Source organism: Phyllobates terribilis, unplaced genomic scaffold, assembly GCF_046119375.1.
Source record: "Phyllobates terribilis strain yellow unplaced genomic scaffold, ASM4611937v1 Scaffold_404__1_contigs__length_1715579, whole genome shotgun sequence".
Classification (NCBI taxonomy): domain Eukaryota; kingdom Metazoa; phylum Chordata; class Amphibia; order Anura; family Dendrobatidae; genus Phyllobates; species Phyllobates terribilis.
This window is the reverse complement of record NW_027363164.1, coordinates 19,924-35,495: the sequence shown is the minus strand read 5'-3', so window position 1 is coordinate 35,495 and position 15,572 is coordinate 19,924. Positions and strand designations below refer to the sequence as shown.

At 46.7% G+C, this 15,572-nt stretch overlaps 4 non-coding genes and 1 pseudogene across 4 annotated transcripts; all 5 read left to right on the top strand.

Annotated features, from left to right (window-relative positions):
- Positions 1-4,293: 4,293 nt before the first annotated feature.
- LOC141225631 (U2 spliceosomal RNA) lies at positions 4,294-4,487 on the top strand. Its single transcript, XR_012292902.1, has one exon. It is a non-coding gene; the product is annotated as a U2 spliceosomal RNA (small nuclear RNA).
- Positions 4,488-5,602: 1,115 nt separating this feature from the next.
- LOC141225279 (U2 spliceosomal RNA) lies at positions 5,603-5,793 on the top strand. The gene has a single exon (XR_012292555.1). It is a non-coding gene; the product is annotated as a U2 spliceosomal RNA (small nuclear RNA).
- Positions 5,794-6,908: 1,115 nt separating this feature from the next.
- LOC141225515 (U2 spliceosomal RNA) lies at positions 6,909-7,099 on the top strand. Its single transcript, XR_012292787.1, has one exon. It is a non-coding gene; the product is annotated as a U2 spliceosomal RNA (small nuclear RNA).
- A 1,115-nt stretch (positions 7,100-8,214) lies between these two features.
- LOC141225267 (U2 spliceosomal RNA) lies at positions 8,215-8,405 on the top strand. Its single transcript, XR_012292543.1, has one exon. It is a non-coding gene; the product is annotated as a U2 spliceosomal RNA (small nuclear RNA).
- A 6,228-nt stretch (positions 8,406-14,633) lies between these two features.
- Positions 14,634-14,809, top strand: LOC141225635 (U2 spliceosomal RNA; annotated as a pseudogene).
- The last annotated feature ends 763 nt before the right edge of the window (positions 14,810-15,572 follow it).

Genomic DNA, 15,572 nt, shown 5'->3' with positions numbered 1-15,572 from the left:
TCAAGGAGTCGGTGGCCAAAGCCCCAGCGACGGTCCCAGCAGCTCCGAAGCAGAAGAAAAAGTCAAAGGAGGGTAAGAGTTCTGTCACCCCTCTCTCGATCCCTCCCCCTGCCACCCCCGTCCAATCCCCCCCCACCCCGGCCACCCCTGCTGAGGATTCCACTTCCTCTTCCTCCTCCCCCTACTCCTCAGCAGGTGTCCTTTCCCCTGCCCCGGCAGCCACTCTCCCTCCCCAGACCATGGTAGCGGTGGAATTAACCTTTCCTCCACCCACCGCTATCTATTCCGAGGAGGATTTTCCCCTTCTTGTCTCCCCAGTTCCAACCCGGGGAAAGAGGAAGGTGGAGGACAGCCCTGCTACTGAATCCTCCAAAAAGAAGATTCTGGATTTCGTAGGCGAAAAGGAGGATACCCTCCCTGAGCCAGAAGAGATGGAGCACATGGTTGAGACCCTGGTGGCCGAGCCAGAAGAGGAGGAACTGGTGGTCGCCGAGATCGAGGCCGCGCTGCTTGACCAGATGGAGGAAGAGGGCCTGCTGGTGATCCCGTCACCAGCAGTCAACACCGACGAGGGACCACCCGACCGGAGTGGTAACTAAGGTGTATTGCCTGCGCTAACTTTTTCTTTTTTCCCTACATGATGGCTAATATTAACTTATTTTCCATTAATGTCAGGAGCATCAAGGACAAGTTCAGACGTCAGACTATTTATGCCTTCCTTACTTCCCAGTTGTGTGATGTTTATATGTTGCAGGAATGTTCCCTTCCCTCCTCTAGGTCCTTCAAACATCTGGCCAGGGAGTGGTCCCACGGTCCATCCTACTGGTCCGGTGGGGGTGACTGCAAGTCTGCGGGGGTCGCAATTCTGATCAGGGGGGGCGCATTCACGCTTGAGTCCGTCCAGGAGCTCATCTGCGGCAGGGCTCTTGTTGTAGATGGCAACTGGGCGGGAGAACCTGTCAGGTTCATCAACGTGTATGCGTCCCCACTGAAGAATGAGCGTTTGGAGCTTTTCCAGACCCTGCGGCTTCAGCTTGCCACCACCAGGACCTTAGTGATGGCCGGGGATTTCAACTGCCCCATCGAGGAGGACGGTCGTAGTTCTGGCACATCTGTCAAGTTGGACATCACGTCCAAGCTGCTCATCGAGATGGTAACCGAGGCCTCTCTTCAGGACGTGGTGGGCTCCATGGGGAGAGGCTCCACGAACTATTCGTGGAGCCGACCCGATGGCTCACTCCGCTCCAGGATTGACTTTGTGTTCACCTCTCGGGCAGTCAGGCAGAGTAGGCACTCGATGGTCTCCTGCTTCTTCTCCGACCACAGAGCCATTCACTTACAAGGTGTCCTCGGCGACGGTTTTCCGTCCGGCCCCGGCTCCTGGAAGCTGAATTGTGCTCTGCTGGCTCAGGATGAAGTCGTGGAGGAGCTGAGAGCAGCCTACGCAATGTGGCAGTCCTACAAGGGTAGCTTCCAAACAGTCTCTGATTGGTGGGAATATGTTAAACTTGAGTTTCGCTGTTTCTTTCAGGCCAAGGGTCGACAACAGGCGTGTGAGAAGAGGAGGGACTTCAGAGGGCTGCAGCGCGAGCTGCGGTCGCTGCAGGACCTTCTTCACTGCGGCTGGGACGTGAGGGAGGAGCTGGAGGAGACCAAGAAGAGCCTGAAAAGGCACTTTGAGGAGGAGTCCAAGCGAATCATCTTCCGTTCCAAAGTGGAGAATCTGGAGAAGGGTGAGAAATGTAACTCATTCTTTTTCAGGAAACTTCATGCCGGTCACACGCCCCTGAACGAGCTGCGAGACGAGAGCGGAAACATGCGACGTGGGAAGGAGGACGTGATGAGGGTCGTCAGCGACTTCTACAGCGAACTCTACTCCCACAAGACTACCGACCCCGACGCTGCTGATAAGTTCCTGTCAGGTATCACTAACCATCTTGATCCTGCAGGCACGGCAGCCTTGGACAAACCTCTGATGGTGGGCGAATTGCTCTCTGCCGCTAAATCCTTTAGGACCGGCAGGACCCCGGTCAGTGATGGTCTTCCAGCGGAGCTCTATGTAGCGCTGGGAGACCTCATCTGTCCGGACCTGTTGGACCTGTACGAGGAGATGGTGGTGGAGGGTAGAATGCCTCCATCTTTGAGGGAAGGAATGGTCACGATCCTGTACAAGCGGAAGGGAGAGAGGTGCGACCTGAGGAATTGGCGTCCCATCACTCTGCTCAACGTGGACTACAAGATCCTGGCCAAGACGATGGCGACACGACTTAAGACGGTCATCGGACGGATCATCCACCCGGACCAGACCTGCGGCATCCCTGGACGTCGCATCGCAGACAGCCTCGCTCTCATGCGGGACACGGTCGAGTACATCAAGGTCCGCCGCGCACACGCGGCCCTGGTCTCCTTGGATCAGGAGAAGGCCTTCGACCGGGTTTCCCACGAGTTCATGGGCCGAGCTCTGCACCGGTTAGGTTTGGGTAACATGTTTTGTTCGTATGTCCGTCTGATGTATTTTGATATCCACAGCTCGGTGTTGGTGAACGGCTGGAAGACTGACCCCTTCCCTGTCCTCTCTGGGGTCAGACAAGGCTGCCCTCTATCACCTCTTCTTTTTGTTTGTGTTATAGAACTCTTCGCAGAGGCTATCCGGCAGAATGGAGAGATCAGAGGGATCACCGCACCGGGTCCGGGACGACACGAGGTCAAGTGCTCGCTCTACATGGACGACGTCACCGTCTTCTGCGCTGATCGTGGTTCAGTCGACGCCCTCGTCCAGACGTGTGAGAGGTTCGGCCGGGCTTCAGGGGCCAAAGTCAACTGCAGGAAGTCGGAAGCCATGCTCTTCGGGGATTGGCAGCCGGCCTCCTCCGCCCCCTTCCCCTTCAACATTCAACCGGATTTCCTCAAGGTGCTGGGAGTCTGGTTCGGGAAGGAAGGAGCGGCCCTCAAGTCCTGGCAAGAACGCTTGGCCAAGGTGAAGCAACGGATCGGACTCTGGAGCCTCAGACACCTCACTTGTGAGGGTAAGGCACTCATCCTGCGTAATGAGGTCCTGCCCGTCTTGCAGTACACGGCGCAGGCCTGGCCCCCACACGTCACTGTGTGCAGGGCCATTACCAGGACAGTGTTTCACTTTGTCTGGGGATCCAAGATGGACAGAGTCAGGCGGGCCGTCATGTACAAGGAGCCTCGCAAGGGTGGGAAGGGCGTTCCAGATATCCCCACCCTCCTGCGATCCTCTTTTGTGTGTGATTGTGTCCGCCGGACTTTGCAAGTCAAGAATGGCTCCGCGGGCAGGTCCATGTCTCGCTTCTTCCTGCTTCCTCTTTGGAGGCGACTCGGCTGGGACAAGTGGGACAGCTCCTTCCCCTACAACTGGACGACGCCATGGTTCTACGGAGACGTCGTTCGATTTGTGGGGGAGCATCAACTGGAGGGACTCAAGCCCGACTTGTGGAAGCCCAAAACTATCCACAAGCTAATCAGAGCCAAGGATGACGTGGAGAACATCACAGGACTTCACCAGGACACGCTGGAGACTGTGTGGACAAATGTGTCGTCTGACAGGCTGACCAACGGGCACAAGGACTTGTCGTGGATGGCGATTCAGGGCGGACTGCCCGTCCGGTCATTCATGCATGCCCGGAACCTGTGCAAGACCCGGTACTGCCCAAGGTGCCCCTTCGTGGAGGAAACATCTTTGCACACTTTTTGGGACTGCGGATTTGCACAGCGCCTATTGACTGCACTTGAGGACGACCTGAGGAACTCTGTCCCCAGGGCGAGCCTATCGCACCATTCTGTGCTTTACGGACTCTTCCCTGGGGTTCATACCGTCGGAGCCATCCAGGAGGCTTGGCGCCTTATGAACTGCTTCAAGGATGCCGTTTGGGTCGCCAGGAACCGGCTCATCTTGAGGAGGGAGAGGATGTCCATCCAGGACTGCCGCAGGCTGATCCACAGCCTGCTCAGAGACTAATCCATCATGGACGGTCCGGAGGACGAGGACGAGGACTAAACCCCTCCTCCCCCTCTCCCCTTATGTGTCTTGTCTTTCAATAAAGCTTCGGGCCTGTGATTTTCCCCTCCCCATCCCCTTTTTCCCAATCCCCATCCCTTATCACGGTTTGTCGTACTGTATTGATTGACATGCTTTTTCTTTCAGATTGAGTGTTTTGTGTAGCATAGGGGTGTGATGTGTCTAGTTAGTGCGTCGTATCCTCATGCTATGTAAATATGATGTAGAATTCTGTGTGTACTGGGCTGCGGCACTGTACACTGTCTGTTAACTTATTTTTTGTGCTAATAAAAGATATATTCAATCAAAAAAATCTGTTCTTATCAGTTTAATATCTGATACGTCCCCTATCTGGGGACCATATATTAAATGGATTTTTAGAACAGGGAGATGGAAAAAGAGCTTGCTCTGTCCACTCCACGCATTGACCTGGTATTGCAGTATCTCCAGGACCGGTGCACCCCTTCTTTAATGCAGTTTCTAAAATCAGAAAGAATTGAATTCAATGTTTTTTGTTCATTTTGCTTGTTTGTCGGATTTTGGGATGGACTCTTTGGCTTTGCTTTTCTTCTCCTCATTGGATTTTTCATGTTCAAAGTTGCAGAAGCCAGATTACAAGCTCATTTTGGTTCAACTTCAGCAACTGTGCATTGCATTGCCATGTAATGTGATGCAATGCTATCTTTCTAGCTCTCCCTTTTTACTTCCTTTTGGATAAACAGACATATTAGGCAAGCATTTTGGAGCTTTCACCTAAATAACTACAGGTGGTGAGATAAGCTGCACAATATAATTGACCTTTCAGTATATTGTTGCACACACACCATCTATTTAGCAAATGCCCTTGTTATCAACAGCAGCCTTTTAAACTCACCTGAGCTAACAGGTATGTGCGCTGGTTACTCTGCTGCGCTTAAAATTTCTTTTTTGGTTTGCTACAATGCCTTTTCTGAAACGTTGTCTCCTTCTGCTGGAACACTGACTTCTTTCATTTAATGCCTGCAGACTATAAAAGAGAACCCAACCCAAAAAGTTTGGTTGATTAGTCTGTGGCATTCTGTTAAACTGTTGCTTATGGCGGTCTCTGTGAGCTTCTCAGCGACATTCAGCCAGCCAGGTATCCTGCCTGCAGTAGATGGAATGTGGCAATGGAACGCTGGCTGCGCGTGTCATAATAGGCTCTGAGCCTTTATATACCTGTGCACAGCAGCAGCCACCTTCAGTCTGCTGCTGGACAGCCAGCAGCAGCAGCAGCAGGAGAGGTATGTAATCAGGAGCCCTCCTGCTAAGGGTAGACAGCTGCTCGTTCCACCCCACCCCCCGCCTTAATTGGTTCTCCTCCCTTCCAACGGTGTTGAGGCGGGTGGGAACAGCAGGGGGTGAAGGTGCTGTGTTTAAAGAGGTGGAGTTATGCAGATCTAAAACGCGTGGATTGCAGCAGCAGCAAGCCGAAAAGTGCAGGCATGTAAGGGATCTAGAGGTTGACAACATGTCTTCTTAACGGGAGTCCAGGAGCTCATCTCCACAAATGGACTTTTCAGGATCCTTGGGTGGCTCCGTAGTTTGAAACCAATTCTGGTTATCGCTTCTCGGCCTTTTGGCTAAGATCAAGTGTAGTATCTGTTCTTATCAGTTTAATATCTGATACGTCCCCTATCTGGGGACCATATATTAAATGGATTTTTAGAACAGGGAGATGGAAAAAGAGCTTGCTCTGTCCACTCCACGCATTGACCTGGTATTGCAGTATCTCCAGGACCGGTGCACCCCTTCTTTAATGCAGTTTCTAAAATCAGAAAGAATTGAATTCAATGTTTTTTGTTCATTTTGCTTGTTTGTCGGATTTTGGGATGGACTCTTTGGCTTTGCTTTTCTTCTCCTCATTGGATTTTTCATGTTCAAAGTTGCAGAAGCCAGATTACAAGCTCATTTTGGTTCAACTTCAGCAACTGTGCATTGCATTGCCATGTAATGTGATGCAATGCTATCTTTCTAGCTCTCCCTTTTTACTTCCTTTTGGATAAACAGACATATTAGGCAAGCATTTTGGAGCTTTCACCTAAATAACTACAGGTGGTGAGATAAGCTGCACAATATAATTGACCTTTCAGTATATTGTTGCACACACACCATCTATTTAGCAAATGCCCTTGTTATCAACAGCAGCCTTTTAAACTCACCTGAGCTAACAGGTATGTGCGCTGGTTACTCTGCTGCGCTTAAAATTTCTTTTTTGGTTTGCTACAATGCCTTTTCTGAAACGTTGTCTCCTTCTGCTGGAACACTGACTTCTTTCATTTAATGCCTGCAGACTATAAAAGAGAACCCAACCCAAAAAGTTTGGTTGATTAGTCTGTGGCATTCTGTTAAACTGTTGCTTATGGCGGTCTCTGTGAGCTTCTCAGCGACATTCAGCCAGCCAGGTATCCTGCCTGCAGTAGATGGAATGTGGCAATGGAACGCTGGCTGCGCGTGTCATAATAGGCTCTGAGCCTTTATATACCTGTGCACAGCAGCAGCCACCTTCAGTCTGCTGCTGGACAGCCAGCAGCAGCAGCAGCAGGAGAGGTATGTAATCAGGAGCCCTCCTGCTAAGGGTAGACAGCTGCTCGTTCCACCCCACCCCCCGCCTTAATTGGTTCTCCTCCCTTCCAACGGTGTTGAGGCGGGTGGGAACAGCAGGGGGTGAAGGTGCTGTGTTTAAAGAGGTGGAGTTATGCAGATCTAAAACGCGTGGATTGCAGCAGCAGCAAGCCGAAAAGTGCAGGCATGTAAGGGATCTAGAGGTTGACAACATGTCTTCTTAACGGGAGTCCAGGAGCTCATCTCCACAAATGGACTTTTCAGGATCCTTGGGTGGCTCCGTAGTTTGAAACCAATTCTGGTTATCGCTTCTTGGCCTTTTGGCTAAGATCAAGTGTAGTATCTGTTCTTATCAGTTTAATATCTGATACGTCCCCTATCTGGGGACCATATATTAAATGGATTTTTAGAACAGGGAGATGGAAAAAGAGCTTGCTCTGTCCACTCCACGCATTGACCTGGTATTGCAGTATCTCCAGGACCGGTGCACCCCTTCTTTAATGCAGTTTCTAAAATCAGAAAGAATTGAATTCAATGTTTTTTGTTCATTTTGCTTGTTTGTCAGATTTTGGGATGGACTCTTTGGCTTTGCTTTTCTTCTCCTCATTGGATTTTTCATGTTCAAAGTTGCAGAAGCCAGATTACAACCTCATTTTGGTTCAACTTCAGCAACTGTGCATTGCATTGCCATGTAATGTGATGCAATGCTATCTTTCTAGCTCTCCCTTTTTACTTCCTTTTGGATAAACAGACATATTAGGCAAGCATTTTGGAGCTTTCACCTAAATAACTACAGGTGGTGAGATAAGCTGCACAATATAATTGACCTTTCAGTATATTGTTGCACACACACCATCTATTTAGCAAATGCCCTTGTTATCAACAGCAGCCTTTTAAACTCACCTGAGCTAACAGGTATGTGCGCTGGTTACTCTGCTGCGCTTAAAATTTCTTTTTTGGTTTGCTACAATGCCTTTTCTGAAACGTTGTCTCCTTCTGCTGGAACACTGACTTCTTTCATTTAATGCCTGCAGACTATAAAAGAGAACCCAACCCAAAAAGTTTGGTTGATTAGTCTGTGGCATTCTGTTAAACTGTTGCTTATGGCGGTCTCTGTGAGCTTCTCAGCGACATTCAGCCAGCCAGGTATCCTGCCTGCAGTAGATGGAATGTGGCAATGGAACGCTGGCTGCGCGTGTCATAATAGGCTCTGAGCCTTTATATACCTGTGCACAGCAGCAGCCACCTTCAGTCTGCTGCTGGACAGCCAGCAGCAGCAGCAGCAGGAGAGGTATGTAATCAGGAGCCCTCCTGCTAAGGGTAGACAGCTGCTCGTTCCACCCCACCCCCCGCCTTAATTGGTTCTCCTCCCTTCCAACGGTGTTGAGGCGGGTGGGAACAGCAGGGGGTGAAGGTGCTGTGTTTAAAGAGGTGGAGTTATGCAGATCTAAAACGCGTGGATTGCAGCAGCAGCAAGCCGAAAAGTGCAGGAATGTAAGGGATCTAGAGGTTGACAACATGTCTTCTTAACGGGAGTCCAGGAGCTCATCTCCACAAATGGACTTTTCAGGATCCTTGGGTGGCTCCGTAGTTTGAAACCAATTCTGGTTATCGCTTCTCGGCCTTTTGGCTAAGATCAAGTGTAGTATCTGTTCTTATCAGTTTAATATCTGATACGTCCCCTATCTGGGGACCATATATTAAATGGATTTTTAGAACAGGGAGATGGAAAAAGAGCTTGCTCTGTCCACTCCACGCATTGACCTGGTATTGCAGTATCTCCAGGACCGGTGCACCCCTTCTTTAATGCAGTTTCTAAAATCAGAAAGAATTGAATTCAATGTTTTTTGTTCATTTTGCTTGTTTGTCAGATTTTGGGATGGACTCTTTGGCTTTGCTTTTCTTCTCCTCATTGGATTTTTCATGTTCAAAGTTGCAGAAGCCAGATTACAAGCTCATTTTGGTTCAACTTCAGCAACTGTGCATTGCATTGCCATGTAATGTGATGCAATGCTATCTTTCTAGCTCTCCCTTTTTACTTCCTTTTGGATAAACAGACATATTAGGCAAGCATTTTGGAGCTTTCACCTAAATAACTACAGGTGGTGAGATAAGCTGCACAATATAATTGACCTTTCAGTATATTGTTGCACACACACCATCTATTTAGCAAATGCCCTTGTTATCAACAGCAGCCTTTTAAACTCACCTGAGCTAACAGGTATGTGCGCTGGTTACTCTGCTGCGCTTAAAATTTCTTTTTTGGTTTGCTACAATGCCTTTTCTGAAACGTTGTCTCCTTCTGCTGGAACACTGACTTCTTTCATTTAATGCCTGCAGACTATAAAAGAGAACCCAACCCAAAAAGTTTGGTTGATTAGTCTGTGGCATTCTGTTAAACTGTTGCTTATGGCGGTCTCTGTGAGCTTCTCAGCGACATTCAGCCAGCCAGGTATCCTGCCTGCAGTAGATGGAATGTGGCAATGGAACGCTGGCTGCGCGTGTCATAATAGGCTCTGAGCCTTTATATACCTGTGCACAGCAGCAGCCACCTTCAGTCTGCTGCTGGACAGCCAGCAGCAGCAGCAGGAGAGGTATGTAATCAGGAGCTCTCCTGCTAAGGGTAGACAGCTGCTCGTTCCACCCCACCCCCCGCCTTAATTGGTTCTCCTCCCTTCCAACGGTGTTGAGGCGGGTGGGAACAGCAGGGGGTGAAGGTGCTGTGTTTAAAGAGGTGGAGTTATGCAGATCTAAAACGCGTGGATTGCAGCAGCAGCAAGCCGAAAAGTGCAGGCATGTAAGGGATCTAGAGGTTGACAACATGTCTTCTTAACGGGAGTCCAGGAGCTCATCTCCACAAATGGACTTTTCAGGATCCTTGGGTGGCTCCGTAGTTTGAAACCAATTCTGGTTATCGCTTCTCGGCCTTTTGGCTAAGATACCACATCTTGCCAGAAGGATTCTAAGCCAATCGTGCCCTTGGCCTTGAGGCATCGGCGGTGTAAAAGCCGTCTTAAGCCTCATGCTGCTTTAGGGGGCAGATACGCAAAGAAACCAAGAAGGCGATCGACCCTATCTACCTTTTGAAGATGGCATCAGCAGTAGCGGCCGCAGTGCGCTATGCCAGAGCTGGTGACCTTCGCATCAAGAACTCTTTCAAGATCGAAGTGGACGATGCATCCAAGGAGAAGATGACCTTGAAGTTTTTCGTGAGGAGAGTGCTGCGGGAGATCCTAGGAGTAAAGAGGGAAGACATCCTGGCCCTTCAAGATCGCCCCGGTTCCTTCACTTTGACTCTGGAGTCGGAGTATGCGTGCCAGAACCTCTTCCGCCAGATTCACCTGCACCTTTCAGATGAGGATCTTAAAGGACTCACCTTTGTCATCCTTTACTCCGGTGGAGAGAAGCCGCTCGTGGTTCAGATGAGCAACCCTCATGTTCCCTTAGTTAATATTATTTGCTTTCTTCAAAACTATTTCCCAGAACTGCGGTATTCCCACAAGGTCATGAATGAGGAAAACCTCTGGACGGGAAAGCATAAATTTTTTGTTAAATTTTGTGAAGATCCAAATGGCATTGGTGGTCAGCGTCATCCTCCGTCAAGTTTCCTGATCGGTAGGGAGCGGGGGCGCCTCTTCTACCCGGACATGCCCCTCTTCTGCCGGAAATGCATGTGTTTCGGTCACACTTATGAGAACTGCAAGGAGGAGGTGGCAATCTGTAAGAAGTGCTACAAGCATGGACATGCCACAATGGACTGTACCAATGAGATGGTGTGCAACATCTGCCGGGTCCCAGGTCACTCCTTCCGGGAGTGTCCTTTGAAGAAAAAGGCGGAAACCTATGCTGAAACGCTGGCAAAGCAACCTGCCCGTGTGCCTCCATCTGCTCCCGGGGGGCAGAGGCAACCCTCTGCTGTTCCTGCTCCTGCGGGTGCGTCTACAGCGCGGGGGCAGTCTTCTAGCTCTCCAGTACCTGCTCCACAGACCAAGCCTTCTAGTACATCAGGTGGTACGTCTGCACCTGCTGCACAGAGGAAGCCAACCAACCCTCCTGCTCCTGCTGCTAAGGGGGGTCCCACCGGTGCTCCTGTATCTACTGTGCGAACACAACCCCCTGTAGGCGGGTCCACAAGCACTTCAGTGCCTGCTGCACAGGGAAAACCTGCCAGTTCTCCTATTCCTGCTGTGCATAAGCCCACGTCTATGCAGAAACCTCCAGCTGAGAAACCTGTCCGTCCTGAGAGGAGGGAAGCTTCATCTAAGGACTGGGCTGCTGATTCTGATCCGGGTGATATGGTGGTGGAGGGGAGTCCCTCTGCTGAAATCGGGACATTTAGCTCGGAGGAAGAAGCAATGGAGCTGGAAACTCGTAGGAAAAGGAAAACAGATGATAGGTCTGATGAGAATGTGGCCAGGGAGACTTCCAAGAAGTGTCCATTAAAACCAAGTCTTCTGCAATACAAGCCAATGGCTCCCGCTGCCCCTCCTGAGGAGCCAAGGCCTTCAGACCCTATAAACATTTCTTTTTCGGACTCAGAAGTGCAGAGCCCGTTAACATCGGTGGGCTTTATGTCTGATTCTGACAGTAGTGTGACCTGAACTATCCTATCATGACCTCATCAATTAAAGTAGCCTCGCTCAATGTGAGGAGTATAAGGGGCTCTACAAGAAGGGCTGCTTTGTTTTCCTACCTGTCAACAGTGGACTGTGATGTCTTTTGTTTGCAAGAATGTAACATTGACTTTGATATGAATTATGCAGATTTAAGAAAAGATTGGCCTCATGGGCCCTCTATCTGGTCCGGAGATAATGAAAATCGTTCCTCTGGCATTGGAGTGCTGTTTAGGTCGCATGACTTTAAAATCAACTCTTTTGTGGACATTTCTTCTGGACGTGCTCTTTTCTTAAATGTTAGTTTTAAAGGTGTGGACTTTAGACTTTTGAACATTTATGCTTCTCCGGTGAAGGAAGAGAGACATCAGTTGTTTGAAGATGTGCAATATTACCTACCTGGTTCATCGCCTCTGATGTTCTGTGGGGATTTCAATTGTGTCTTGCCTGGTGAAGGGAGAAGCGGGAGTTCCACCGTTCCTAAAAAAGACAAAACAGAGAAACAACTAAAGGATTTGTTAACTGATTTTTTTCTTAGAGACTCCTGGAAAGAGATCCGTAGTAATGATCCCGGTTATACTTGGGAGAACTCTTCTTCTAAATCTCGTATTGATTTTATTTTCATGTCCCAATATGTGAATGTCAAATCTGTTGTCTTAATCCCAAACATTTTTTCAGATCATAAGATGTTGCTATCAGAGTTAGAATTACCTGGGCTTGTCAAGGCAAGAGGAGTTTGGAGGCTAAATACAACATTGTTACAAGATCCTAAGGTAAGAACAGATTTTAAAGCGTTTTTTAATTATTTAAGAACAAAACAACAAAAATTTTTAACTCTGCTAGAATGGTGGGAATACAGCAAGATGAAGATAAAAAGTTTTTTTATCAAGGTCAGCATAGCCAATGCAAGAGAAAAGTCCGCTTGGCATAAAAGGCTTATTACTAAATTGCAGACCTGTTATCAACTAAGAGATGTGGGACTTGAAATGGACGATTTAATTGAAGCAACAAAAAAAGAAATTAAAAAGAGTATAGAGTCGAAGGGTAAGGAAATAATTTATAACTCAAAAATTGAAGTGATGGAGAAAAATGAAAAGTGCTCAAGATTTTTTTTTAAAAAAGTAGTTGCTGCTAAGGAAATGATAACAGAATTAGAGGGTGAAACTACAACTGAAGGTATGCTCAACCAAGCTCACCAGTTTTATCAGCAGCTTTTTAATGAGAAAACTATAGACCAGTCTTTTACTGAAGATGCCCTTAATTCATTAAAAAATAGTCTGAGCCGCGAAGACCAAGAATTGTTATGCACTGAAGTCACCTTGTCGGAAGTAGATGCTGCTATCAAAAGTTTTTCCTATGGGAAAACCCCTGGTTCTGACGGTTTGCCTGTTGAATTTTATCGTGAATTTTGGAATTTTTTAAAACCCGACTTGTTTTTAGTAATCAAAGAAGCTTTTAAGTGTGATATCCTGCCTATATCTTGGAGAAGTGGTCTGGTCTCCCTGATTTTTAAAAAAGGAGCCAAATCCCATCTGGCAAACTGGAGACCAATCACACTGTTGAATGTTGATTACAAGTTGATGTCCAAAATTTTAGTGAACCGTTTTAAAAAAGTTTTATCCAAAGTTATTTATGAAGACCAGGTATGTGGGGTGCCAGGAAGAGGAGTTGCGGAGCATCTCAATACCATCCGCGATGTCATATGGTACCAGCAATCCAGGAAGCAAGACTTAGCAATTTTATCGTTGGATTTTCAAAAGGCTTTTGATCGTGTCTCTCATTGTTTTTTATGGTTGGTTTTAAAAAAAATGGGCTTCCCTGAAATTTTTATCAAGCAAGTGGCACTTTTATATAAGAACTCTTTTAGTAAAATTTTAATCAATGGATTTTTGTCTAATGAAGTGTTTTTGCATTCAGGTGTGAAGCAAGGCTGCCCTTTGTCCCCAGTGCTATTTATATGTGCAATAGAGCCTCTTTTATCTATGCTACGAGAGGATAAAGTGATTAAAGGTGTCCCTATCCCTGGAGGACATGGAAGAGATGTGAAGGTAATGGGCTACATGGATGATATTACTATTTTTTGTTCATCACCTGCCGCTCTCAGGAGAGCTATAAGAACGACCAATTTTTTTTGTGAAGCCTCAGGTTTTAAGTTAAACATTGAGAAATGTGATTGTTTTGTCCGTGGCAATTGGGCGGATGTGTCCATCCCTGATCTCCCGATGCAGTCAGAGAAGATTAAAATTCTGGGCGTGATTTTTGATCAACAGAATGATGGAATGAAGAGCTGGGATGGAGTAAGGGACAAAATACAAAAGAAGATTGACTTTTGGAAATTAAGAAAATTAACAATCGAAGGTAAAGTTTTAATTATTAAGGCCCTTCTGCTTCCTGTCATGTTATATCTCAGTTATGTTTATCCCCCAAGTGACCTTACTGCGAGAAGATTACAGAGAATGCTGTTTGAATTTGTGTGGAACTCTAAGTTCGAAAAGGTGAAGAGAGAAACAATGTACAAGATGCACCACCTTGGTGGTAAGGATGTTCCCAACGTCAAACTGTTTTTATACTCCAAGTTTTTTAGCCTCTGTTTTAAATATATGTTTGCTTCAAGCCCTTGGGCACATTTTTTAAGATATGCAGCTGGCCACATTTTTAGGAGGCGAAAGTGGATATCCATTTCTTTAACAAGCCCAGTGTTGTTATCACCTCCACAACAATATGCCATCCTGGAGAAAGTTATCAGATTATATGGCCTAGATTCTTTTGAGATGGAGACATTGAAGAATGCAAGGAAGCTGCTGCAGCAATTAAAAAAGAAAGAAACTTTGACGCCCATAAGCCATTATTCATATAGCAGAGTCACTAAAATATGGAATTTAACAAATGCACCTTACCTGATGAATCAACATAAAGACTTAGCTTGGATGATTGTGCAGGAATGTTTACCGACTCGTGATTTCCAGTATAAAAGAAGACTTAGCACTATACAAACCTGCCCGAGGCATCAGTGCAATAATGATGAGACTACTATGCACCTTATTTGGAATTGTGATTTTGCACAGCAAGTGTGGAAAGACTGTGGTGAGCTTTTAAAATTTTTATCTGGTCTTAATTTTTTAAGCCATGAAGTGGTTTTATATGGGATTTTACCAAACATGACAAAAGAAAAAGAGAGAGTTTTATGGTGCACTTTGAGTTGTGTTAAAAGTGCTCTATGGAAGACCAGAAACATATTGTTGTTTAAAAGAGACTATATAGAAGTCAAGGATTGTATAAGACTGGCATTAAGTGAAATTTATATGTACTACCTAATGGATATGAAGAAGCTTGGAAAGAAAAGAGCCCTGAGTATATGGAACTATCACCTATGGAAGATGTTATTTTAAAGCTCTGAAGAAAAGATAAAGACTACGATATTTTAAATATAAACGCAAAATCTGTTCTTATCAGTTTAATATCTGATACGTCCCCTATCTGGGGACCATATATTAAATGGATTTTTAGAACAGGGAGATGGAAAAAGAGCTTGCTCTGTCCACTCCACGCATTGACCTGGTATTGCAGTATCTCCAGGACCGGTGCACCCCTTCTTTAATGCAGTTTCTAAAATCAGAAAGAATTGAATTCAATGTTTTTTGTTCATTTTGCTTGTTTGTCGGATTTTGGGATGGACTCTTTGGCTTTGCTTTTCTTCTCCTCATTGGATTTTTCATGTTCAAAGTTGCAGAAGCCAGATTACAAGCTCATTTTGGTTCAACTTCAGCAACTGTGCATTGCATTGCCATGTAATGTGATGCAATGCTATCTTTCTAGCTCTCCCTTTTTACTTCCTTTTGGATAAACAGACATATTAGGCAAGCATTTTGGAGCTTTCACCTAAATAACTACAGGTGGTGAGATAAGCTGCACAATATAATTGACCTTTCAGTATATTGTTGCACACACACCATCTATTTAGCAAATGCCCTTGTTATCAACAGCAGCCTTTTAAACTCACCTGAGCTAACAGGTATGTGCGCTGGTTACTCTGCTGCGCTTAAAATTTCTTTTTTGGTTTGCTACAATGCCTTTTCTGAAACGTTGTCTCCTTCTGCTGGAACACTGACTTCTTTCATTTAATGCCTGCAGACTATAAAAGAGAACCCAACCCAAAAAGTTTGGTTGATTAGTCTGTGGCATTCTGTTAAACTGTTGCTTATGGCGGTCTCTGTGAGCTTCTCAGCGACATTCAGCCAGCCAGGTATCCTGCCTGCAGTAGATGGAATGTGGCAATGGAACGCTGGCTGCGCGTGTCATAATAGGCTCTGAGCCTTTATATACCTGTGCACAGCAGCAGCCACCTTCAGTCTGCT